Here is a 26,326-nt window from a genome sequence, read left to right as displayed (position 1 = left end):
GCAAAAACAAAGGAGCTGGTCGTGGACTACAGGATTGAGAGGGTAAACAGCTTTAAGTTCCTCGGCACACATATCACCGAGGATCTCACGTGGTCTGTACATACCGGCTGTGTGATGAGAAAAGCACAACAGCGCATCTTTCATCTCAGACAGTTGAGGAAGTTTGGTATGGGCCCCCAAATCCTAAGAGCTTTCTACAGGAGCACAACTGAGAGCATCCTGACTGGCTGCATCACTGCCTGGTATGGGAACTGTACTTCCCTCAATCGCAGGACTCTGCAGAGAGTGGTGCGGACAGCCCAGCGCATCTGTAGATGTGAACTTCCCACTATCTAAGACATTTACACATATAAGTGTGCAAAATGGGCCCGAAGGATCATTGGGGAACCGACTCACCCTAACCACAAACTGTTCCAGCTGCTGCCATCCAGGAAATGGTACCACAGCATAAAAGCCAGAACCGACAGGCTCCAGGACAGCTTCTTCCACCAGGTCATTAAACTGATTAATTCATGCTGATACAAGTGTATTTCTATGATACATTGACTGTCCTGCTATACATGTACATGAAGGATTGAAGTAATAAAGTCAATTCATTTCAACTCCATTAAGATGCCAGGGATTGCATAAGCAGAAGAGGAGGTGCCGCCAAAGAGAACATGAAAAACATGTAACTGAATACACATTAAAAAAAAATTATTTTCACTACAAAGTGCCAAGTCCAGCCTTTAATTCAGTAACAAGGGCTGCATTTTTATGTTACTTTCAGCATCATATAAATACACATAAGAACCCAAGAAACAGAATGATAGAGCCATTCAGCCACTCACATCTGCTCTTTATTTCCATAAGAACACAGTCTATTTACTAACTCAGTGACACTTTCTTGCACTCATCCCAGATTCCCTTAATATCCAAAACTCAATCTGTCTTGACCATATTCAATGACATACTCTGTTCTCTAGGGTGGAAAATTGCACAGATTCACTGGTCCCCGAGTGAAAAAAACGTGATTTTGAACTGCCAAGTCCAAATTTTGAATTGCTGATGCATTCTTCCACCACAACCTAGACAGTGGAAACATCAACTCCATACATACCATATCAAACCCCAAGAATGTTTAAACATTTCATCTTGATCACATCTTCTAACTCTGGAGTACAGGTCTAGTCTGTTTCATCATTCCTCAATGGATAAACATCAACATCCCAGGAATTAATTTGGTAAATTTTCATTGCGCTGCCTCTATGACAATATATCTTATTTTAGGTAGGGTGGTCAGAAATTCAAAAAATTATATTCAAAATGCAGTTTCACATAATTTGTAGAAAGACAAGATTCATACTGGCTATTTCAATGAAATTCTTCAGAACATTTGCTTTTCTAAATATTTACTGTACCTGTATAAACGTACACTATACAATGACACCTAGGTTTCTTTGTACATCAAGTCTTCCAATTTCTCACTGCTTAAAATCAGTCCCAGCCCACTTTTCTATTTCCATATTATAATTCAATTCGCACATTTCCTTAGCCTTAGATTCCTGATGATAATAAGACCATAAGACTTAGACCATTCAACCTTCTGAGTCTGCTCTGCCATTCCACCATGGTTGATTTATTATCCCTCACAAACCCATTCTTTTACCTTCCCTATGTAACTTTTGATGTTCTGACTAATCAAGAATCTATCAACCTCCGCTTTACATATTCTCAATGACTTAGTCTCCACAGCCTGGCAGTTGTCTCCTGCCAGTCAGCCAATCTTTACCCATGTTAGTATCTTTCCTGTAATACCATAGGGCTTTTATCTTGTTAAGCTGTATCATGTGCGGCATCTTGTCAAAGGACTTCTGAATATCCAAGTAAACACATCCACTGACTCTTCGTTGTCTCTCCTGCCTGTTATTTCCTCAAAGAACTTTAACAGATTTGTCAGGCAAGATTTCCCCTTAAGGAAACCCTGCAGTCTTTGGCCATTTTATCACATGCCTCCAAGTACCAAAAACCTCTTAACAATGGATTTAAATATCTTCCCAACCACTGAGATCAGGCTAACCGGCATATAATTCCCTTTCTTCTGCCTCCCTCCTTAGAGAGTGGAGTCACATTTGTAATTTTTCGATCTTCCGTAACCATTCCAGAATCCAATGATTCTTATACGATCATTACTAATACCCCTACAATTCTCTTCAGCTACCTCTTTCATAGCCATGAGGTGTAGTCCATCTGGTCCAGCTGGCTTACCCACCTTCAGACCTTTCGGCTTCCCAACTACCTTATCCTTAAGAATAGCAACTACACCCACTTCTGCTCCCTAACACCTTTGAATTTCTAACATACTACTGATGGTTTCCACAGTGAAGTCTGATACAAAATACTTACTTAGTTTGTTTTCCATTTCTTTCTCCCTCATTACTACCTCTCCAGTATCATTTTCCAGCAGTCTGATATACACTCTCATCTCCCTTTTACTCTTTATATATCCAAAAAACTTTGGGTATCCTCTTTTATTATTGGCTGGCTTACCTTCATATTTTATCTTTTCTCTCTTATGACTTTTTCAGTTGCCTTCTGCTGGTTTTTTAAAACTTCACAATCTAGTAACTTCCTACTAATTTATGATATATTATATACCCTCTCTACTTTTATGCTGCTTTTGACTTCACTTGTCAGCCATTGTTGCCTCATCCTCCCTTTAGAATACTTCTTCATCTTTGGGATGTATCTATCCTGTGCCTTCTGAATTGTACCCAGAAACTCCAGCCAATGCTGTTCTGTCGACGTCCCTGACAGTGTCCTCTTCCAATCAACTTTAGCTAGTTCCTTTCTCATGCTTCTTTAATTCCCTTTACTCCAGTGTAAAACATATATCTGATTTTATCTTCATTTCAAAAAACATGGCAAATTCTATCATATTATGATCACTGGTTCTTTTACCTTAAGCTCCCTAATTGGTTCATTACACAACATCAATCTAGAATTGTCTTTTCCCTAGTGTTCTCAACCACAAGCTGCTCTAAAAAAAACCACCTCGTAGGCAGTCTACAAATACCCCTCTCAAGATCCAGCATCAACCTGATTTTTCCATTCTATCTGCATATTGAAATCCCCATGACTATCATAACATTCCCCTTTTTACATGCCTTTTCTCTCTCTCATTGTAATTTATATCTCACATTCTGGCTACTGTTTGGAGACCTGTATATAATTCCATCAGGGTCTTTTTACCCTTGCAATTTCTTAATTCTACCCACAAGGATTCTATATCTTCTGATCCTATGTCACCTCTTTCTAAGGATTTGACTTCATTTTTTTTTACCAACAAAGCCACACTACCACCTCTGGCTACCTACCTGTCCTTTCGATACAATGTGTATCTTGGAAATTAAGCCCCCAAGTACAATCTTCTTTCAGCCACAACACAGTGATGCCTACAATGTCATACCTGCTAACCTCTAACTGCGCTTCAAGATCATCTACCTCATTCCGTTTACTGTATGCATTCAAATAATACACCTTCAGTCCTGTATTCATCACCCTTTCAATTTTGCCCCCATGTTGCAGTTCAATTCATCCCAGTGACTGCCATTTTGCTGTATCATCTGCCTGTCCTTTCTCACAGTCTCACTGCACACAGCATCTACCTGTATTCCAAAACGCTCCATCCTCAACCCTACCACATTGGTTCCCACTTCCCTGCCAAATTAGATTAAACCCTCCCCAACAGCTCTAGCAAACCTGCCCACAAGGATATTGGTTCCTCCCGGGTTCAGGTGGAGCTCATTCTTTGTTTACAGGTCATTATCTTCCCCAGAAGAGATCCCAATGGTCCAGAAATCTGAAACACTGCCTCCTGCACCAGATCTTCAGCCACTAATTCATCTGTACTGCCATCCTATTCCTGCCCTAACTGGCACGTAGCACACAGGGAGTAATCCAGAAATTACGACCCTAGAGGCCCTGCTCTTCAGCCTCTTCCCTAACTCCCAATATTCACTGCACAGGGCTGCTTCCCATTTTTTTTACCGATCTCATTGGCGCAATTGCTGCTCACCCTTACTGCTCCGAGACATCCTTGACCATAGCACCTGGGAGGTGCTAGCTTTACACTAATGGAAAATTTGGATAGATTACATTTAGCCTCTTCATCTAAATCGTTGATACAGGTCATGAATAGTTGTGATGCAAGAGCCAATCTCTGATACAGCTATCTCACAATCGAAAAATACTCATTAATGTTTAGGCCTGGATTCTGTTCAATAACCAAATCTCAATTCTCACCAGTATATCACTTCAATCACATGGACTCTGATTACTCAGTAACTTGTATAACAGCTTATCAAAGACCTCTCCAGCATCCAAATATATCACATCAACAGGTTTGTCCTTATCCATTCTGCTCATCTGACCCTTAAAAAACACAAATTTGTCAAACATGATTCTGATATAAATTTATGATGACCCTTCCCAATTCCAATAAGTACCTTTAACGACTTATTTTTTATTTGAGACCCATTGTTCATTCTCTATTCGTTATTACCTTCTGTAATGGTAATAGGTGTGCTGTGGAGTGGGTTAACCAGTAAGGTCACACTGGAAAGAGTTTGTTTAGCGTCATCAAAAGCCCTGTTCATGTCCACTGACCAGTCAAGCACATGATTTTGGGTAATGCCTTTAAGTGCACTAGACAGGGGAATCATAAGTTCAGCAACTCGTGGAATGAAGCGGTGATAGAAATTCATGGTGAGAAATCCATAATAACTTTTGGTGGGAGGGTTTCACACCTTCTGCGGAAATGCAATGGCCGAGAAAGTCAGTGCTTGAAACCCAAACTGGCAGTTGCGATGTTAATAATCAACCCGTGTTGGCTTAAATGCTTGAAAAGTGTGCGGAGATGAAATATGTGTTCAGATTTGAATGCACTGGTGACAAGCATGTCACCTAAGTAAACAAATAGAAAATTTGTCTTTTAATACAGATTAGATCAGCCGTTGGAAAGTCTGCGCAGCATTTTTCAGCCCAAATGGCACATGCAGAAAATCAAAGAGACCAAATGGGGTTATCAAGGCCTTTTTGAGAATGTCCTCCAAAATCATCCTCCAAGCACACAGGGACCTGATGGTAGCCCCTAATGAGATCGACTTTGGAAAAATTAACTTTCTGGCTAAATGTGCCATAAAGTCCTGGATGTGTGGGACTGGGTAATGATTGGGGGTCCTGGCCTCTTTAAGGCATAGGGAATCACCACAAGGGCAGCAACCACCATCAGGTTTAGGGACCATATGGAGGGGAAAGCCCAGGGGCTTTTTGACCAGCATCTGTACAATGCCAAGTCTTTTCACGTTAGCAACCCAGCCTTCGCAGTCGCCAGCTTTTCTAGGTCCAGACTACGCATGCAGGCATGGACTGGTGGGCCAGTTGTAGAAATGTGGTGCTTGATTCCATGTTTTGAGACTGTAGTGGGGAATGTGGGCTTGGTGAGGTTTGAGTTTTCACCCAGCAGTCGAGTAGACTCACATGCGGTGGTGCACGTGCTTGACAGTTGTTGTGGGGAACTTACTGGGGGGCAGAGTAATGACACAAAGTCCTTGACATCCACAAGCCAGCAGTTCTTAAAATCCTTGGGCACACGGGAAACCTGTAGAGGTCTAGCCACTTTAGCCAGGACGAAGCCTCATGTGTAACGTCACCCATGAAGCACAGCATCACCCGCTGTGTCCCTTTGGTTTGGATTCTGCTGCCGTTAGTGGCCTCCAGCAAGGTTTAGTCACTCTTTGCCTTCACATCAATAGGTGATGCTGGCAGCACACTCACTTGAGCACCCGTGTCACACAGGAAGCGTCGCCATGAAAGGATGTCTGTCGTGAACAGTGAACAACCCTGACAGCTGGAACCCATGGTGTTCACAGACCTCTGATGTCCCAATGCGCTGGCACTGTCAAAGCTGCAAGCGGGTCAGCACTTCCTAGTGTTAATACCAAAGTGAGCATGGTAAAATCACAGGCCCCAGTGTCACCTGTTTTGCAGCCATGGCTGTCCTCATGTTGGGGTCCTTGCTGATCAGGCTTATTGAGGCACAGAAAGCAGGAGGAGTGTTGCGCTGCTATCTAGCAGAGTGTAGAATATCGGCCATTTTAGCAAGCTCCCTATAGTCCTTCATAGGTGTATTAGCAAGGGCTATGGGAACTTGATCAGGGATTTTCTGCCTCAAAGAGTTCTTTAAAAATAAAACAAGGATGGTGATTTCCCAGGAGAGACAGCATGTAGTCCATTAGCTCTGACGGCTTAGTATTGCCAAGGCTGGGCAAGGAGAGTGACTGTTTGACACTCAGATAAGTCTGTAAAAGGTGAGTTTTAAGCGATCAGTATTTATTGTGTTCAGGCGGGTGTTCTAGTAGACTGACCACTGTTGCAGCCGTGGAATTACAGAGCAATACTACCAGATAGTAGAATTTGGTGTCGTCTACGGAGATTTCTCACAGTATCACTTGTACAAACCAAACGATGACATTTTGCTTCCATACCTCCAGCAGTTTCAAAGCAACTATGTTGGCTAACATGTTCAATAACTCTGGAATTGTCCTAGAGCATTGGGCTCACCAATGCAGATTTTCACAAATAAAATGCTGGAGGTGTTTTATGTTTAGGGAAATCCATAGCAACTCATCTATTGAAAACCAAAAACACTGAACACAAAGCGCAATAAAAATTCCTTATGTAATTACGTCATCACAGCAGACACGCCCCCCCTCCCCCCACTTAAAGTGGAACCCTAACTCAATGTCTGTGGTTGTGAATTCTGTACGTTTCCAACAATACCATTACCCTACAGGTAGGCTGGCGCAGGTAATGCATTGGGCAGTTTTAACCACCCAATATAGATGCCTCCCATCGGCTGCAGTGCAACTTTTGTAGCACATGGTGATGCAGCATGTTAGGGTGCTCTCCACTGCATACCTGTAGAAGGTTTTTCAGCGGTTTACAATCACTGCGAAATGGTGAGGCACCATGAGGCACCATTTTTATTGGCTCTTCACTCAGCTTTTAGTGTCAGATGAGGAGAGGGGCAGCAAATGGGGGGGCAAGGGGCAGGGAACAGACAGGTAGGAGAGGGAGGGGTGGGGGAGGTACGGGTGGTGAGGAGGCAAAGGTGGGGCAAGGGGGCGGGGAAAGGAGGGGTGAAAGAGAGGGGGAAAGAAATTGGGGAGAGATGATGGGGTTGGGATGGGGAAGATATGAAGGGGTTAGGCTGGGGGATTCCTATTGAACTCCTACAGTCTTGTCATAATAAAATGTGTAGAGCTTGCTCACTAAATCAGCCAGCAGAAAAAAAACATAACTGTGATTTTAAATTACACAGAGCAAGGAAGTAAGTTAGTTGTACTTGCTCTAGAACCTTTTTCAATCATTATTATCTTTTCCCAGCACACCCAGTTTTTGAAAGGAGCCCAGTTTCTAAAGGGAAGTCCCATGAAACTTATTTAAAATCTAGCAAAGTATTTTTAATGCACAGAGCCAACATATGATTCACAAACGTAAGCTAACCTTATTCATATATACTTTGACCTTCCTTCCTATACATAACAGCTTGATTATTCATGACTTTTGTTACTACTTTACTAACTTAATATTGGAACATCATCCAAAATAGCTACTTTGTATATCGTCCAATTGCTTTTTTTAAAGTTATGGAACAAAAGGTAATGGAGTTCAGTGGGATCGTCACACTCATTAGAACATCAACCATGATCAGTCACTGCATAAATAGGATCACCATGCCATGTGCTTCAATTGTCCACAATACCCAGAATGACTTAGGTCTAACTTTACACTCATCCCATCTTGTTCTGTACTTACGTACCAAAGGAAGCAAACTACTTGCAACATGAAAATATGTGATATTTCCACAATTCTGCCCATATAGTTCCACAGGTTGTAGATTGATGGTTGCATGGAAATGTTGTAATTTAGCATGAAAGACAGAGGCTGGGAGTGAGGGTGGAAGGATGGGATTGAAAAATAGCCAAAAGCCTAATAATTAAAAACTAGCTTGGAGCATCTACTCTTCAGAACCACAGCAAGACTAGTGCCATTCGAATGCACAAGCAGAAAAGAAAGATCTGAATCTGGAAGAATGAAATGGGGTTACAGATCTAGGAAATGAACTAGTAATTAGCCTGTCTTGCACATGTGGTCCAATTCTCACTGGAAAATGGGAGGTTTGGTGGAAATTCGTTTAGCCCGTTGGCTTTACAGCTTGGTGGATACATAAGGAGGAAATCATGAGAGCAAGATGACATAGAGGATATCGGGCAAAATCTTTGAGATACCAACAGACAAAGCAAAGAGCTAAATAATGTAGATACCTGTAATTTCAGGCTTTAACCAGCTAATTATGGAGTAATATAAATCCCTATTGTACTCTGAAAACTGATGCTCAGACTCTAGAATATATCAATTGTTGATTAAATGGCAAAAACAGCATAGAAATCCAAATTGTGCATGTTAGGTTGAGCACAGGGATGTCTATCACAGTTTCTTTTCTTAAACCCATCATAGGAGGTCATCTATAGTCCAAACAAAGACTATAATTCCAAATATAATTATATTCTAAATATAATTTTCTCCATTGAAAATTAATGAGCTATTTTTGTCTTCATTCCTCAAATACCAATTATCCCATCTCATCTACCTTTGCACAAAAACTTGAGATGCACAAGCATTCAAGAGAAAGCAAGCTTTATCAATAGAATGGAAACTGCTCTAGCTGTACTGCCTCAGGTTCAAGCACAGGAATTCACTTTCAAATGAACTTTATGAGAGAGTTGGGACTTTATTAATTGGAGGATAGGAGAATATTACAGAGGTGTATAAATACAAAGGGCATAGATAGGGTGAATGTGTGCAGTCTTTTTCCCAGGGTTGGGGAATCAAGAGTTGAATAACTTTAGGTTGAGGGGGGACTTTTTAACCCAACAATTGGTCCACATCTGGAATGAGCTGCTAGAGGAAATAATTGAGGCAGATACAGTGGCATGCAAAAGTTTGGGCATCCCCAAGAGACTTGAGCTCTCAGATAACTTTTACCAAGGTCTCAGACCTTAATTAGCTTGTTAGGGCTATGGCTTGTTCACAATCATCGTTAGGAAAGGCCAGGTGATGCAAATCTCAAAGCTTTATAAATACCCTGACTCCTCAAACCCTGTCCCAACAATCAGCAGCCATGGGCTCCTCTAAGCAGCTGCCTAGCACTCTGAAAATTAAAATAAATGATGCTCACAAAGCAGGAGAAGGCTATAAGAAGATAACAAAGCGTTTTCAGTTCACTGTTTCCTCAGTTCGTAATGTAATTAAGAAATGACAGTTAACAGGAACGGTGAAGGTCAAGTTGAGGTCTGGAAGACCAAGAAAACTTTCCGAGAGAACTGCTCGTAAGATTGCTAGAAGGGCAAATCAAAATCCCCGTCTGATTGCAAAACACCTTCAGGAAGATTTAGCAGACTCTGGAGTGGCGGTGCACTGTTCTACTGTGCAGCGACACCTGCACAAATATGACCTTCATGGAAGAGTCAGCAGAAGAAAACCTTTCCTGCGTCCTCACCACAAAATTCAGCGTCAGAATTTTGCAAAGGAACATCTAAACAAACCTGATGCATTTTGGAAACAAGTCCTATGGACCGATTAAGTTAAAATAGAACTTTATGGTCGCAATGAGCAAAGGTATGTTTGGAGAAAAAAGGGTGCAGAATTTCATGAAAAGAACACCTCTCCAACTGTTAAGCACTGGGGTGGATCGATCATGCTTTGGGCTTGTGTTGCAGCCAGCGGCACGGGGAATATTTCACTGGTAGAGGGAAGAATGAATTCAATTAAATACCAGCAAATTCTGGAAGCAAACATCACACCATCTGTAAAAAAGCTGAAGATGAAAACAGGATGGCTTCTACAACAGGATAATGATTCTAAACACAACTCAAAATCTACAACTACCTCAAGAGGCGCAAGCAGAAGGTTTTGCCATGGCCCTCACATCATCAAAAATCATCAAAAATCTGTGGATAGACCTCAAAAGAGCAGTGCATGCAAGACGGCCCAAGAATCTCACAGAACTAGAAGCCTCTTGCAAGGAAGAATGGGAGAAAGTCCCCCAAACAAGAACTGAAAGACTCTTAGCTGGCTACAAAAAGCGTTTACAAGCTGTGATACTTGCCAAAGGGGGTGTTACTAAGTACTGACTATGCAGGGTGCCCAAACTTTTGCTTCCGGCCCTTTTCCTTTTTTGTTATTTTGAAACTGTAAAAGATGGAAATAAAAAAGTAATCTTGCTTAAAATATTAAAGAAATGTGTCATCTTTAACTTTATGCCTTTTGGAAATCAGGCAATCTTTTACTCGCTCAGCTATTCACAGTAACAGAAATTTTGACTGGGGTGCCCAAACTTTTGCATGCCACTGTATATTAACAATATTTAAAAGGCAGAGACTGAAACGGAAATGGGCCTACATTAGATGGGACTTGTGGCCCACATTCACCAGTTGGGTCTAAGGGCTTGGTTACGTGCTGTATGATACAATGAATGGGAAAAATCAATTACCTGGAGAGGGGTTAAGTGGAGCTTATATTGTTTCATTTAGTTCCAATGCTTTTAAAATGGGTATGTTATTTAGTTGTAATATAAAATAGTTTCTAATTTTACTATTTTTGCTTATTTACACATTTCAGTTATTTGTAAATGCCAGACATTCACAAACATTCACTAAAGCTAATACTCAGTGAGCCTGTGACGGCTCCAACAGCTGTCAAAGCCTTCTGTACACGCAACTGAAATATCAGTTGAAACTGTTGGAACAAATAAACAGGCCCAAGGCCAGATGTACAGAAACATTGGTCCAATGAACAAACTTCCCAAATAGTTCAATAACGTTTGTCGGAACCATATCAGTGACTCTATATCTAAGGAAAAGAAAGGATAGAGGTAGTGGTTTGCATCCCGGAGCTAACCTTGTATCTTCACTGTAACAAAGATGGTGCCAGCGAACAACGCAGCCAAGGGAAACATCCATTAGATGGTTCATGAAACTACTCCTTCACTTCTTTTATGTCTTTTTTTTCTTTCAAATGTGGCTCCGCTACTGTTGGAGCCTGTGATCTACATTTTGGTGCTTTGCTGTTCCGAGGGTGCTCGGTAAGGTTTTGAGCAAAGTGTGTGATCTTGAGGCCAAGAACCCTGAGGTTGGGGTGCGAGCCCAGGATCAACATTTCTCGCTGATCTCACTGATTGAAGCATCGAGGAAAATTGAAACATTGAGGCAAGAGTGGAAGGCGAGTGGGCAGGTGTTCAGCACCATATACCAGCCTCTCGCTCACTGCTGCCAGGGGAAGGTGTCTACATGTGACAATCTCTCTGTCTCCCTCCCTCTAGCTTGGTGCTCCTGGAGGAAAGTCCCTGCGTTCAAACGGTTTCTCTCTCTCTTGATGCTCTAGGAGGATGGGCAAGGTTTAATCAATGCAGTTTGTGGATTGGACTCTGTAGTTCACGTAATAATCTTTCTGGTTGCTCCTTTTTTTGCTGCTATTTTATACAATTTTCATCCGGGCAGTCTGCAGATAACAAACACAGCTCTGGATTGAACTGAACTGAGCATGCCTGAACTCCTTCGATGATTTTGTGGGTTGGTGTTTTATATTCTGGATGTTTTGCATATTTTTTGCCATTTGCCTGTTTTTTTTGCGTGTGGAGGGTGGAGTTTGATGCTTTTCTTTGAACAGGTTTTCTTTGTTTCGTGGGTGTCTGGGGGAAGTTTGATAATGAATGTACTTTGAATCAGATTGAGAATACTTCTGTATTAAAGCGAAGAGGGATTTCACCTGATGTTAAAAAGCTTTCAGCATCGTATTTACTGTTGTGAGTTAAACTCTTTTACGTTAGTTTCAGAATGAATAATCAACTCAGTTAAAGTCTTCTGTGGTTTATTAAAAATATTTCATTCCAGAAACATGTTCTTCTTTCAGCCTACACTTAAAATGTATCACAGCATTCATGCAATACTTTTGCATTAGTCAAATCTATTTTAAGTGAACCTCCATACTCAGAGAATCAGCTTGCTGTGGAAGATTACTTACACTGTGCAATGAAGAAATCACCATAAGGAATTCAGAATTTAAGACAGTAATTGATGGATAATTCAAGAAATAAAATTCATGGTGTGTAAGTTATTCATGGAGGAGAGATGATTAACAGTCAGAGACATGTTGGTAAACTTACAACATTTTCATCTATTGTCAGAAGGTTGAGCATTCGTGAGTCATAACAAAGACAATAGCAGCAGTACATTAAACAGCAAAATGCCATCAAAATCAGGGCTGCAGCATTTACACAACTTTCATGAAGTCTTTCTCCCAATAGTTTTCCTGAAAAAGGTTGGAATATGTCACAGCACAAGGCTGAATTGCAGTGAATCTGACCTGCAGAGGAATTTGCAGTGGGAGGGGAAAGATCCAGTTGTCGTGGTCCATGTGGGAACCAACGACATAGGTAGAATGAGGAAAGAGGTTCTGCTTAGGAAATTTGAGCAGCTAGAGACTAAATTAAAAAGCAGAACCAAGAAGGTGGTAATCTCTGGATTACTATCTGCGCCACATGAAAATTGACATAGGGTCAAGAAAGTTAGAGCTGGCTGGTGGCGTAGTGGCATCAGTGCCAGACTTCGGAGCAAAGGCTCCTGAGTTCGAATCCAGCTGGCTCCCTTGCACGCTTTCCATCTGTGCTGGGTTGAGGGTTGAGCATTGAGCTAGCAAGAAGGCCTCGTAAAAATAAGAAAGCCTGCTAAAAAATACACCGTCATGACGGTGTCCCGATGACTCCACTCGGAGTTAAGGGCTTTTTTCTTTTTCTTCTTCAAGAATGTTAGAGTTAAATGTGTGGCTTAAGGATTGGTGTGGGAGAAGTGGGTTAGAATTCATAGAAAATTAGCACCAGTATTGGGGATGGAGGAAGCTGTACCAATGGGACTGTGATGGGAACTGGATCCAAGCGAATCACATAACTAGGGCTGTGGCTAGGACTTTAATCTAAATAGTAGAGGGGGTGGTTCAACAGATTAGAGAAGTATGGATAAAGTAAAAGAGAAAAGTGTAGATAAAGAAAAAAGCAAAAGATAAAAAAGGGGAGTAAAGAAAAGTCAAGTGCAAAAGAGTAAACAATTACAAGATTTTAAGAGCACAATGAGTGTAAGGGCACTTTATCTGGATGCCCGAAGTATTCGAAATAAGATCAGTAAACTTGTGGCACAAATCAGTACAAAGGGGTATGATATAGTGGCCATTACAGAAACGTGGCTGCAGGGTGGAGAGGATTGAGAATTAAATATCCAAGGATATCAGGTAATATAGAAAGACAGGCAGGTAAGGGAGGTGGGGTAGTGCTCTTAATCAAGGATGAGATCAAGGCAATAGTAAGAGACGATACAAGATCTAAAGAGCAGAATGTTGAATCCATCTCGGTAGAGATTAGGAATAGTAAAGAGAAAAAAATCACTGGTGGGAGTTGCCTATCAGCCACCAGATAACATTACAGTGGCACAGGCAATAAACAGAAATATCTGAGGCATGTAAGAATAGAACAGCAGTTATCGTAGGGAACTTTAGCTTGCACATCGATTGGGTGAATCAATCAATTGGGTTGAGGCAGTCTTGAGGAAGACTTCACAGAATGCATCCATGATGGCTTTCATGAACAGCATGTTACTGAACCTACAAGGGAATGTGCTATCTTAGATTTGGTCCTGTGCAATGACACAGGTAAAATTAGTGATCTTGTAGTTCGGGATCCTCTTGGAAAGCTTTCTCATATAAACGGAGGGTGCAATAGTTCAATCAAAAACCAGTGTATTATGCCTGAACAATGGAGACTACAATGGTATGAGGGAGGATTTGGCTAGTATAGATTGAAAACACAGGCTATATGGTGGGATGGTTGAGAAACAGTGGAAAACTTTCAAAGAGATTTTTCACGATGCTCAACAAAAGTATATTCCCAGTTAAAAGCAAGAACAGTAAGGGTGGGGAGAGCCAGCCTTGGATAACTAAGGAAATAAAAGAAGGCATCAAAGTAAAAGCTCCTGCATACAAAGTCGCCAAAAGTAGTGGAAAAATGGAAGATTGGAAAGAATTTAAAAAGCAACAAAGAATCATAAAGTGAGCAATAAAGATAGATTATTGAAGATAGATTATGAATATAAACTAGCATAAAATATAAAAACAGATAGTAAATGGTTTTATAATTATATAAAGTGGGAAAAGGTGGTGAAAGTGAACACAAGTCTCTTGGAGGATGAGAAGGGGAAATTGATAATGGCAGAGGCTTTGAATTACTATTTTGTGTCAGTTGTCATGGTGGAAGACATGTCTAACATGCCAAAGAGAGAAGTTATGGATGTGATGGGAGGAGAAGATGTCAATAGCTATCACTAAAGAGGTAGTGCAGAGCAAACTTGTGGGCCTGAAGATAAATAAGTCCCCTGGTCCTGATGGAATGCATCCCAAGATACTGAAAGAAATGGCGGAACTTACAGTAAAGGCTTTGGTGATAATTTACCAAAATTCCCTAGACTCTAGGCAGGTCCCAGTGGATTGGAAGACGGCGAATGCCATGCCATTGTTCAAAAAAGGATGTAGGCGAAAGGCAGGTAACTATAGGCCAGATAGTTCAACATCTGTAGTTGGGAAAATGATTGAAGCTATCATTAAAGAAGAAATAGCAAGGCATCTGGAAAGAAATGGAACCAACAGGAAGATACAGCATGGATTCAGCAAAGGCAGATTCTTGCTTGACAAATAGAAACATAGAAACATAGAAAATAGGTGCAGGAGTAGGCCATTCGGCCCTTCGAGCCTGCACCGCCATTTATTATGATCATGGCTGATCATCCAACTCAGAACCCAGCCTTCCCTTCATACCCCCTGACCCCTGTAGCCACAAGGGCCATATCTAACTTCCTTTTAAACATAGCTAATGAACTGGCCTCAACAGTTTGCTGTGGCAGAGAATTCCACAGATTCACCACTCTCTGTGTGAAGAAGTTTTTCCTAACCTCGGTCCTAAAAGGCTTCCCCTCTATCCTCAAACTGTGACCCCTCGTTCTAGACCTCCCCAACATCGGGAACAATCTTCCCGCATCTAGCCTGTCCAATCCCTTTAGGATCTTATACGTTTCAATCAGATCCCCCCTCAATCTTCTAAATTCCAACGAGTACAAGCCCAGTTCATCCAGTCTTTCTTCATATGAAAGACCTGCCATCCCAGGAATCAATCTGGTGAACCTTCTTTGTACTCCCTCTATGGCAAAGATGTCTTTCCTCAGATTAGGGGACCAAAACTGCACACAATACTCCAGGTGTGGTCTCACCAAGGCCTTGTACAACTGCAGTAGTACCTCCCTGCTCCTGTACTCGAATCCTCTCGCTATAAATGCCAGCATACCGTTCGCCTTTTTCACCGCCTGCTGTACCTGCATGCCCACTTTCAATGACTGGTGTATAATGACACCCAGGTCTCGTTGCACCTCCCCTTTTCCTAATCGGCCACCATTCAGATAATATCTGTTTTCCTATTTTTGCCACCAAAGTGGATAACTTCACATTTATCCACATTAAATTGCATCTGCCATGAGTTTGCCCACTCACCCAACCTATCCAAGTCACCCTGCATCCTCTTAGCATCCTCCTCACTGCTAACACTGCCACCCAGCTTTGTGTCATCTGCAAACTTGGAGATGCTGCATTTAATTCCCTCATCCAAGTCATTAATATATATTGTAAACAACTGGGGTCCCAGCACTGAGCCTTGCGGTACCCCACTAGTCACCGCCTGCCATTCTGAAAAGGTCCCGTTTATTCCCACTCTTTGCTTCCTGTCTGCTAACCAATTCTCCACCCACACCAATACCTTACCCCCAATACCGTGTGCTTTAAGTTTGCACACTAATCTCCTGTGTGGGACCTTGTCAAAAGCCTTTTGAAAATCCAAATATACCATATCCACTGGTTCTCCCCTATCCACTCTACTAGTTACATCCTCAAAAAATTCTATGAGATTCGTCAGACATGATTTTCCTTTCACAAATCCATGCTGACTTTGTCCGATCATTTCACCGCTTTCCAAATGTGCTGTTATCACATCCTTGATAACTGACTCCAGCAGTTTCCCCACCACCGACGTTAGGCTAACCGGCCTAATAATTCCCCGGTTTCTCTCTCCCTCCTTTTTTAAAAAGTGGGGTTACATTAGCCACCCTCCAATCCTCAGGAACTAGTCCAGAATCTAACGAGTTTTGAAAAATTATCACTAATGCATCCACTATTTCTTGGGCCACTTCCTTAAGCACTCTGGGATGCAGACCATCTGGCCCTGGGGATTTATCTGCCTTCAATCCCTTCAATTTACCTAACACCACTTCCCTACTAACATGTATTTCGCTCAGTTCCTCCATCTCACTGGACCCTCTGTCCCTTACTATTTCTGGAAGATTATTTATGTCCTCCTTAGTGAAGACAGAACCAAAGTAATTATTCAATTGGTCTGCCATGTCCTTGCTCCCCATAATCAATTCACCTGTTTCTGTTTGCAGGGGACCTACATTTGTCTTTATCAGTCTTTTCCTTTTTACATATCTATAAAAGCTTTTACAGTCTGTTTTTATGTTCTCTGCCAGTTTTCTCTCATAATCTTTTTTCCCCTTCCTAATTAAGCCCTTTGTCCTCCTCTGCTGAACTCTGAATTTCTCCCAGTCCTCAGGTGAGCCACTTTCTCTGGCTAATTTGTATGCTACTTCTTTGGAATTGATACTATCCCTAATTTCTCTTGTCAGCCACGGGTGCACTACCTTCCTTGATTTATTCTTTTGCCAAACTGGGATGAACAATTGTTGTAGTTCATCCATGCAACCTTTAAATGCCTGCCATTGCATATCCACCGTCAATCCTTGAAGTGTCATTTGCCAGTCTATCTTAGCTAATTCACGTCTCATACCTTCAAAGTTACCCCTCTTTAAGTTCAGAACCTTTGTTTCTGAATTAACTACGTCACTCTCCATGTTAATGAAGAATTCCACCATATTATGGTCACTCTTACCCAAGGGGCCTCTCACGACAAGATCGCTAATTAACCCTTCCTCATTGCTCAAAACCCAGTCCAGAATAGCCTGCTCTCTAGTCGGTTCCTCGACATGTTGGTTCAAAAAACCATCCCGCATACATTCCAAGAAATCCTCTTCCTCAGCACCTTTACCAATTTGGTTCACCCAGTCTACATGTAGATTGAAGTCACCCATTATAACTGCTGTTCCTTTATTGCACACATTTCTAATTTCCTGTTTAATACCATCTCCGACCTCACTACTACTGTTAGGTGGCCTGTACACAACTCCCACCAGCGTCTTCTGCCCCTTAGTGTTACGCAGCTCTACCCATATCGATTCCACATCTTCCCGGCTTATGTCCTTCCTTTCTATTGCGTTAATCTCTTTTTTAACCAGCAACGCCACCCCACCTCCCCTTCCTTCATGTCTATCCCTCCTGAATATTGAATATCCCTGAACGTTGAGCTCCCATCCCTGGTCACCCTGGAGCCATGTCTCTGTGATCCCAACTATATCATAATCATTAATAACAATCTGCACTTTCAATTCATCCACCTTATTACGAATGCTCCTTGCATTGACACATAAAGCCTTCAGGCGCTCTTTTACAACTCTCTTAGCCCTTTTTAATGCTTGCCCTGGATTTGTCGGCCTGCCACTTTTACTTTTCCCCTTTGTACTTTTTGCTTCTACGCTCACTTTACACCCCTCTGTCTCTCTGCACTGGTTCCCATCCCTCTGTTGTGAACTAACCTCCTCACACCTAGCCGCTTTAATTTGATTCCCACCCCCCAACCATTCTAGTTTAAAGTCACCTCAGTAGCCCCCGCTAATCTCCCTGCCAGGATATTGGTCCCCCTAGGATTTAAGTGTAACCCGTCCTTTTTGTACAGGTCACACCTGCCAAATGTTCTGGAATTCTCTGAGGATATACGAGCACAGTGGATAGAGCGGAACAGATAGATGTTATTTACTTGGATTTCCAGAAGGCGTTCCATAAAGTGCCGCATAAAAGAATTATCCATAAGATAAGGTTGCATAGTATTAGCATGGATAGAGGATTGGTTAACTGATAGAAAGCAGAGATTTGGGATATTTGGGTGTTACTCTAGTTGGCAATCAGTGGTGTGCTGCAGGGGTCGGTACTGGGCCTGTAGCTGTTTACAATATACATTGACGATCTGGAAGAGGGGACCAAGTGTAATATATCTAAGTTTGCTGATGGTACTAAATTGAGTGGAAAAGCAAATGGTGCAGAAGATATGGAGAGTCTGCAGAGAAATATAGATAGGTTAAGTGAGTGGGCAAGGGTCTGGCAGATGGAATACAATGTTGGTAAATGTGAGGTCATCTACTCTGGAGGAAAAATGGAAGAGCAGATTATTACTTAAATGGTAAAAATTTGCAGCATGCTGCTGTTCAGAGGGACTTGGAAGTGCTTGTGCATGAATCACAAAAGGTTGGTTTGCAGGTGCAGAGGGCTATCAAGAAAACAAATGGGATGTTGACCTTCACTGCTAGAGGGGTTGAATTTAAGAGCAGGGAGGTTATGCTTCAACTGCACAGGGTACCGGTAAGCCTGCACCTGGAGAACTGTGTGCAGTTCTGGTTTCCTTATTTGAGGAAGGATATACTGGCTTTGGAGGTGGGGCAGAAGAGGTTCACCAGATTAATTCCAGAGATGAGGGGGTTAGACTATGAGGAGAGATATAGTCGCCTGGAATTGTACTTGTTGGAATTCAGAAGAATGAGAGGCGATCTTATAGAAACATGTAAAATTATGAAAGGGATAGATAAGATAGAGGCAGGAAAGTTGTTTCCACTGATAAGTGAGACTAGAACTAGGGGACATAGCCTCAAGATTCGGGGGGAGTAGATGTTCTTATTCTATCTGAGATGGTCTCTGCCAGATTGAAGATTAATATAAGGATGAAAGATGCTTCTTTAAAAGAGGAATGAGATAAAGCTATCTTGGGCCACACAACACTAGACACAGTGCATACACTCTTACGTATTTATAAAAGTAATTCAACCACTAGTAACACGTTGCTGGTAGGACAGCCTTTTGTTGTTGTTCAGTTGTTAAGTCGAGTCCGGCTCTTTGTGACCTCATGGACCATAGGGTCCATGGGGTTTTCACAACAAGATATGGAAGTAGATTGCCAAGCCTTTCTTCCGCCCAGATACTGTTGCTTCCAGGTCAGGACCCGGCTGGGTTTGAACTCAGGACCATCTGCCTTGAAGTCCAGTGCTGATGCTACTACACCAACAGCCGAGCAATCATTATTCTCATTCACTTTCTTCAATTATAAACCAACTAGTAGAACATGGAAACCTGTTTTCCCTCACACAGTTCAAAACAAGGCCTCAAGAAATTAGGAATACAGTAGCGTAGCAGTTAGCATAAAGTTATTAATGTGTCAGCGACCTGGGTTCAATTCTATGCTCTCTGTAAGGAGTTCTCATGTTTCCCTTCACTGTGTGGGTTTCCTCCGAGTGCTTTAGTTTTCTCCCAGACTCCAAAGACATATGTGTAATGCCCTGGTTAAGATTTTTACTGCTATGTTGTAGGTATTTCATTTTAACAGTTCTGTAAGAGAAGTCTGTTCTGTTTTCATCATATTTCGGTTTGAGCTAAAGATAAGGGGTTGTGATGTTCATGCTTAGGAATGTAATGTCAACCATCAGGGTGGTGGAACTGGGAGAAGGCTCGAGAGAATGTTGGGTGGAGAAGCTTCTGTGACAGACACTGGTGTGGGTTGAGGTTTTTTGGTGGAAGCTGGGAGAAGACAGGAGCAACGATGGCCGAGGATGCCATCCCTGTTGCACAAGGTGCTTTGTACAGATGAATGGCTTCAAGGAAGAAGAACTAATAGTTCTGTGGGGGGAGCCCATTTGTTCGAGATGAGTTTCAAGCAACATTTGGAAGGTGGTGTGTGCTTTCATTCAGGCCATGGATCCAGCACGCGAGTTAAGGACAACTTCAAGATGAGTTCCAACTTATGTGCACATTTGGACTGGGTTAACTGTAATGAGCCCTTTTTATTTTTTCTTTTCCTATTAACTGTTCGATAAAGCTGAGATTCGTAAATATACATTCTTTATAATTGTACACTGTACGATCTGGTATTTCTTACTGATGAGTAATTGCAAATGGGCAGCATTTACACAGTAACCAATCAGATTGGGGTGCGGATGGTCAAAACATCCCGGCTTTCTCGGTCTGGTGAGAACCAAGTCATATTGACTCTGGACAGACAGAATTTAAGAAAGGTGGCTTTTGCACAACTGAGTCTGTTGACCTTGTTAGCAAGGGGATAACCAGCTGTGTTTCTAGAGGCGCCCAGTAAAAGGGGGTTTCATATGGTTAGTAGGTTAATTGGTCACATAGACAGTGCAGGCTTGCTGCGCCGAAAGTCTTTTATCATCCTGTATCTCTAAATAAATGAAATAAATATAAAATACAAAATTCTAACTGGGACATTAGGTTGTGAGTGGCACCATCTACGACAACTTTGAGGTCCACCTTTACTAACAGCAAAGTGTTCTACAAATTAATTCTCCAGCCCACTGAACTAAATTACAAATGCCTGTCCCACATTAGAATAAGATTTTTTTGATCCTTTTACCAAGGAAAGAAGTAGTTACAGGTTGTAAGGGCACTGGGCTACAACAATATGTGATTGATAACCCTGGATCCAAGGTTAACCTCACAAGAACACATATTCAGAGACAGAGTGTGGAAACATGCCCTTCTGTTCAACTGGTCTATGCTGATCACAGCATCCTCCCTGCTAGTCACAGTTCCTGTGCTCTTAAATATTGTAATCAAACCCACCTCGACCACTTCTGGGAATTCACTCTAGGCACTTACTACCCTCTGTGTAAAGAAGTTACCTCTTAGATCTCTTTAAAATCTCCCTTTTTTTCTTGTGTCTGTGCCTTCTAGTTTTGGACTCCCATACCCTGGAGAAAAGACTATGAAATAGTAGAGTCACTGTGTGCTTTCTTTGTAATTATATTTATATGGTAGTTCCGGAACAGGTCCTTCAAGATAGCAACACACAGGAATTTAAAGTTACTGACCCCCTCCACCTCTGATCCTTCAATTAGTACTGGCTCATGGACCTCTGGTTTCCCTCTCCTGCAGTCTACACCAGTTCCCTGATCTTACTGACACTGAGCGAGAGGGTGTTCTTATTATACCACTCAGCCAAGTTTTCAATCCCCCTCCTGTATGCTAATTCATCACTACCTTTGATACAGCCCCCAACAGTGTTATCAGCGAATTCGTATATGGTGTTGGAGCTGTATTTAGCCACACAGTCATAAGTGTAATGCGAGTAGAGCAGGGGACTAAGAGCACATCCCTGTGGTGCTCCTGTGCTGATGGAGATTGTGAAGATGTGCTTGCCAATTTGAACTGATTGGAGGTCTGCAAGTGAGGAAATTTGGGATCCAATTGCACAAAGGGGTATTGAGGTCCAGGTTTTGGAGATAGTTTTGAGGGGATGATGGTATAAGATGCTGAACTGTAATCGATAAAGAGCATCTTGATGTATACATTTTTCCTGTCCAGATGTTCGAGGGTTATGTGACGAGCCAATGAGATGGCATCTACCATAGACCTGTTGCTTCAGTAGACAAAATGGAGCAGATCAAAGTTGCCACTCAGACATGAGCTGATGTGCTTCAACACCAGCCTCTCAAAACAATTCATCACCGTGGACGTAAGTGCCACTGGGTGAGAGTCATTGAGGCAGCTCACCACTCTCCTCTTGGGCACCGGGATGGTTGATGCCGCTTGAAGCAGGTGGGTGCTACACACTGCCAGAAAGAGAGGTTGAAGATATCTGTGAACACACCAACCAGTTGGTCAGCACAGGTCTTCAGTACTCAGCCAGGTACTCCATCCGGGTCGGATGCTTTCCTTGGATTCACTCTCTTAACGGCAGCCCGCTCATCATCTTCAGATACTGAGACAAAACAATCACTGGAAGACATGGGGGTGCACAATTGCTCCTCCCTGTTCTGGTGTATAGAACATAGAAGGCATTGAGCTCATCTGGAAGCGAAGCTCTGCTGTCCCTTATGTCTTAAGATTTAACTTTGAAAGAGGTTATGGCATTCAAACCCTGACACAGCTGTTGAGCATCCCTAGTTGATTCCAAGGCATATGATTTAGTGGCCATTACAGAAACATGGTTGCAAGGTGGAGATGACTGGGAATTAAATATCCGAGGGTATCAGGTAATACGGAAAGATAGGCAGGAAGGCAGAGGAGGTGGGGTGGCGCTCTTGATTATGGATGAGATCAGGGCGATTGCGAGAGACGATATAGGATCTACGGAGCAGAATGTTGAGTCCATCTGGGTAGAGATTAAGAATAGTAAAGGGAAAAAATCACTGGTGGATGTAGTCTATAGGCCACCTAATAAAAATACTGCAGTGGCAGAGGTGATTAACCAAGAAATAACTGAGGCTTGTAAGAACGGAACGGCAGTTGTCATGGGGGATTTTAACTTCCACATAGATTGGGTGAATCAGCTTGGTCAAGGAAGTCTTGAGGAGGACTTCATAGAATGCATCCATCATGGCTTTCTTGAGCAACATGTTAGTGAACCTGCAAGGGAAAATACTATCTTAGATCTAGTCCTGTGCAATGAGACAGGTAAGATTAACGATCTTGTAGTCAGGGATCCTCTTGGAAAGAGTGATCATAGTATGATTGAATTTCGCATACAGATAGAGGATGAAATAATTAGATCTAAAACTAGTGTATTATGCTTGAACAACGGAAACTACAATGGGATGAGAGAGAAATTGGCTAATGTGGATTAGGAGCACAGGCTATTTGGCAGAACAGTTGAGGAACAGTGGAGTACTTTCAAAGAGATTTTTGACAGTGCTCAGTAAGGACAGTAAGTGTGGGGAGAGCCAGCCTTGGATAACTAAGGAAATAAAAGATAGTATCAAATTAAAAGTTCATGTGTACAAAGTCGCAAAGAGTAGTGGGAGACTGGAGGATTGGGAAAACTTTAAAAAGCAACAAAGAACAAAGAAATAAGGAAAGGGAAGATAGAGTATGAAAGTAAATTAGTATAAAATATAAAAACAGATAGCAAAAGTTTTTATAAATATATAAAGCAGAAGAGGGTGGCTAAAGTCAATGTAGATCCCTTGGAAGACGAGAAGGGGAAATTGATACTGGGTAATAAGGAAATGGCGACTATTTTGTGTCGGTCTTCACAGTGGAGGACACGTCTAATATGCCAAAGAAGGATGTTATGGATGAAATGGGAGGTGAGGACCTCAATAAAATCACAGTCACTAAAGAGATAGTGAAGAGCAAACTTGAGGGCCTGAAGGTAGATAAGTCCCCTGGTCCTGATGGGATGCATCCCAGGCTGCTGAGGGAATTGGCGGAGGTTATAGTCGACACGTTGGTAATCATTTATCAAAACTCTCTAGACTCTGGGCAGGTCCCAACTGATTGGAAGACAGCAAATGCCAGGCCACTTTTTAAAAAAGGATGTAGGCAAAAGACAGGCAACTATAGGCAGTTAGCTTAACATCTGTAGTCAGGAAAATTTTTGAAGCTGTCATTAAGGAAGAAATAACGAAACATTTAGAAAGGAGTGGTTCCATTAGACAGACGCAGCATGGATTCAGAATGGGAAGGTCCTGTTTGACACTCTTACTGGAGTTCTTTGAGGACATAATGAGTGCGGTGGATAGAGGGGAACAGATGGATGTCGTATACTTGGATTTCCAGAAGGCATTCCATAAGGTGCTGCACAAGAGACTTACAAATAAGATACGGATGCATGGAGTCGCAGGAAGTGTATCGGCATGGATAGTGGATTGGTTAACCAATAGAAGGCAGAGTTGGTATAAATGGATGTTTCTCCGGTTGGCAGTCAGTGGTGATTGGGGTGCTGCAGGGGTCGGTGCTGGGCCCGCAGCTGTTTACCATTTACATTGATGATTTGGAAGCGGGGACTGAGTGTAGCATAGCAAAATTTGCTGATGACACTAAACTGAGTGGAAAAGCAAATTGTACAGACGATGTGGAGAATCTGCAGAGGGATATAGATAGGTTAAGTGAGTGGGCCAAGGTCTGGCAGATGGAATACAAAGTTGGTAAATGTGACATCATCCACTTTGGAAGGAATAATAGAAGAGCAGATTATTATCTAAATGGTGAAAGATTGCAGCATGCTGTTGTGCAGAGGGACTTGGGAATGCTTGTTCATGAATCACAAAAAGTTGGCTTGCAGGTACAACAGGTTATTAAGAAGGCAAACGGAATGTTGGCCTTCAATGCTAGAGGGATTGAACTCAAGAGCAGGGAGGTCATGCTGCAACTATACAGGGTACTGGTGAGGCTTCACTTAAGAGTACTGTGCGCAGTTTTGGTCTCCATACTTGAAGGAGGATATACTGGCTTTGGAGGCAGTGCAGAGGAGGTCCACCAGGTTGAATCCAGGGATGAAGGGGTTAACCTATGAGGACAGATTGAGTTGCCTGGGACTATACTCTCTGGAGTTCAGAAGAATGAGAGGGGATCTTATAGAAACATACAAAATTTTGAAAGGGATAGATAATATAGTAGGAAAGTTGTTTCCATTGGTAGATGAGACTAGAACTAGGGGACATTGCCTCAAGATTCAGGGGAGAAGATTCTGGACAGAAATGAGAAGAAACTGCTTTTCCCAGAGAGTGGTGAATCTGTGGAATTCTCTGCTCAGGGAAGCAGTTGAGGCTTCTTCACTAAATATATTTAAGATACAGCTAGATAGGTTTATACATAGTAAGGGAATTAAGGTTTACGGGGAAAGGCAGGTAGATGGAGCTGAGTTTATGGACAGATCAGCCATGATCTTATTGAATGGCAGGGCAGGCTCCATGGGCCGGATGGCCTACTCCTGCTCCTATTTCTTATGCTCTTATGTTCAATCTAATCCAGAATCTTCACTTCTACTCATCCTGTTGACTGTAATTTTGCTCTATCAACAGCCTCTCCTCACTTCACACTGCCTCTGTTTGTAAACCAGCTACCCTGTCTTCCGCACAATTATCCGCCTTTCCTATGATACTTCTTGCATTGAAATATAGGCAGCAAGGACATTAGTCCTCAACCTTTTGATTCCTAACTTTGTTTGAAGTCTTACCAACATCTGCCTCCACAAGCTCTCCACTAACTGTTCTGGCACTCTGGTTCCCATCCCCCTGCAGCTCTAGTATAAACCCCAATGTACAGCATTAACAAACCTTCCTGCCAAGATATTAACATCCCTTCTGTACAGGTCCCACATTCCCTGAAAGAGAGCCTAAAGATCCAAAAATTTTATGCCCCCTCTCATCTTACACCAACTTCTTAGCCATGTATTAAACTGGATTATCTTCCTAGTTCTGGCCTCACTAGCACATGGCACGGGTAGCAATCGTGAGATCACCACGCTGGAGGTCCTGCCCTTTAACTTAGCACCTAACTCATGAACTTGCTAGTCAGAAACTTGTCGCTTGTCCTACCCATGTTATTAACACAAACACGGACCACGACTTCTGACTGTTCAGCCTCCCACTTCAGAATGCTGAGGACTTGATCCAAGATACCCTGGACCCTGGCACCCAGGAGGCAACATACCATCTGAGAATCCCTGTCCCATCCCCTAACAAACAAATCCCCTATCACCACAGCGCGCCCCTTCCCTTCTGAATCAGAGGCAGACTCAGTGCCAGAGATCCAACCATTGCGACTCTCCTGTTAGGTCAATGCCCCTAACAGTATCCAAACCTGTTGTTGAGGGAGATGGCCACAGAGGTACTCCGCACTGGCTCCTTAATCACTTTCCCCTTCCCGACTGTCACCTAGTTTCCTGTCTCCTGCACCTTGGGTGTAGCCATCTCTCTATCTATCACCCCCTCAGCCTCCCAAATGATCTGGAGTTCATCCAGTTCCAGCTCCAACTCCTTAGTGCAGTAAAGCATCATTAACAGTCAAATAAATTATCTCGTAACTTATTTGATAAGAACTCTGAACTTATTTTAGAATTGTCTCACTGCACTGACTTACTTGTTTTCAGTGATCTCACTATAATAGAGGAAATATGGTACTATGATTATTATTTTAATGAGCAACTGCAGTTCAACTTTGCTTTCGCAGTCACTCATGTGCCAGG

General features: G+C 42.3%; 1 protein-coding gene across 3 annotated transcripts in view; it reads right to left on the bottom strand.

Moving 5' to 3' along the window:
* Positions 1-26,326, bottom strand: part of eps15l1a (epidermal growth factor receptor pathway substrate 15-like 1a) — a 492,163-nt gene that overhangs the window by 189,476 nt on the left and 276,361 nt on the right. The window lies entirely within an intron of this gene.

This window comes from Mobula hypostoma, chromosome 24, assembly GCF_963921235.1.
Source record: "Mobula hypostoma chromosome 24, sMobHyp1.1, whole genome shotgun sequence".
Classification (NCBI taxonomy): Eukaryota; Metazoa; Chordata; class Chondrichthyes; order Myliobatiformes; family Myliobatidae; genus Mobula; species Mobula hypostoma.
This window is presented reverse-complemented; position numbering and strand designations above follow the sequence as displayed.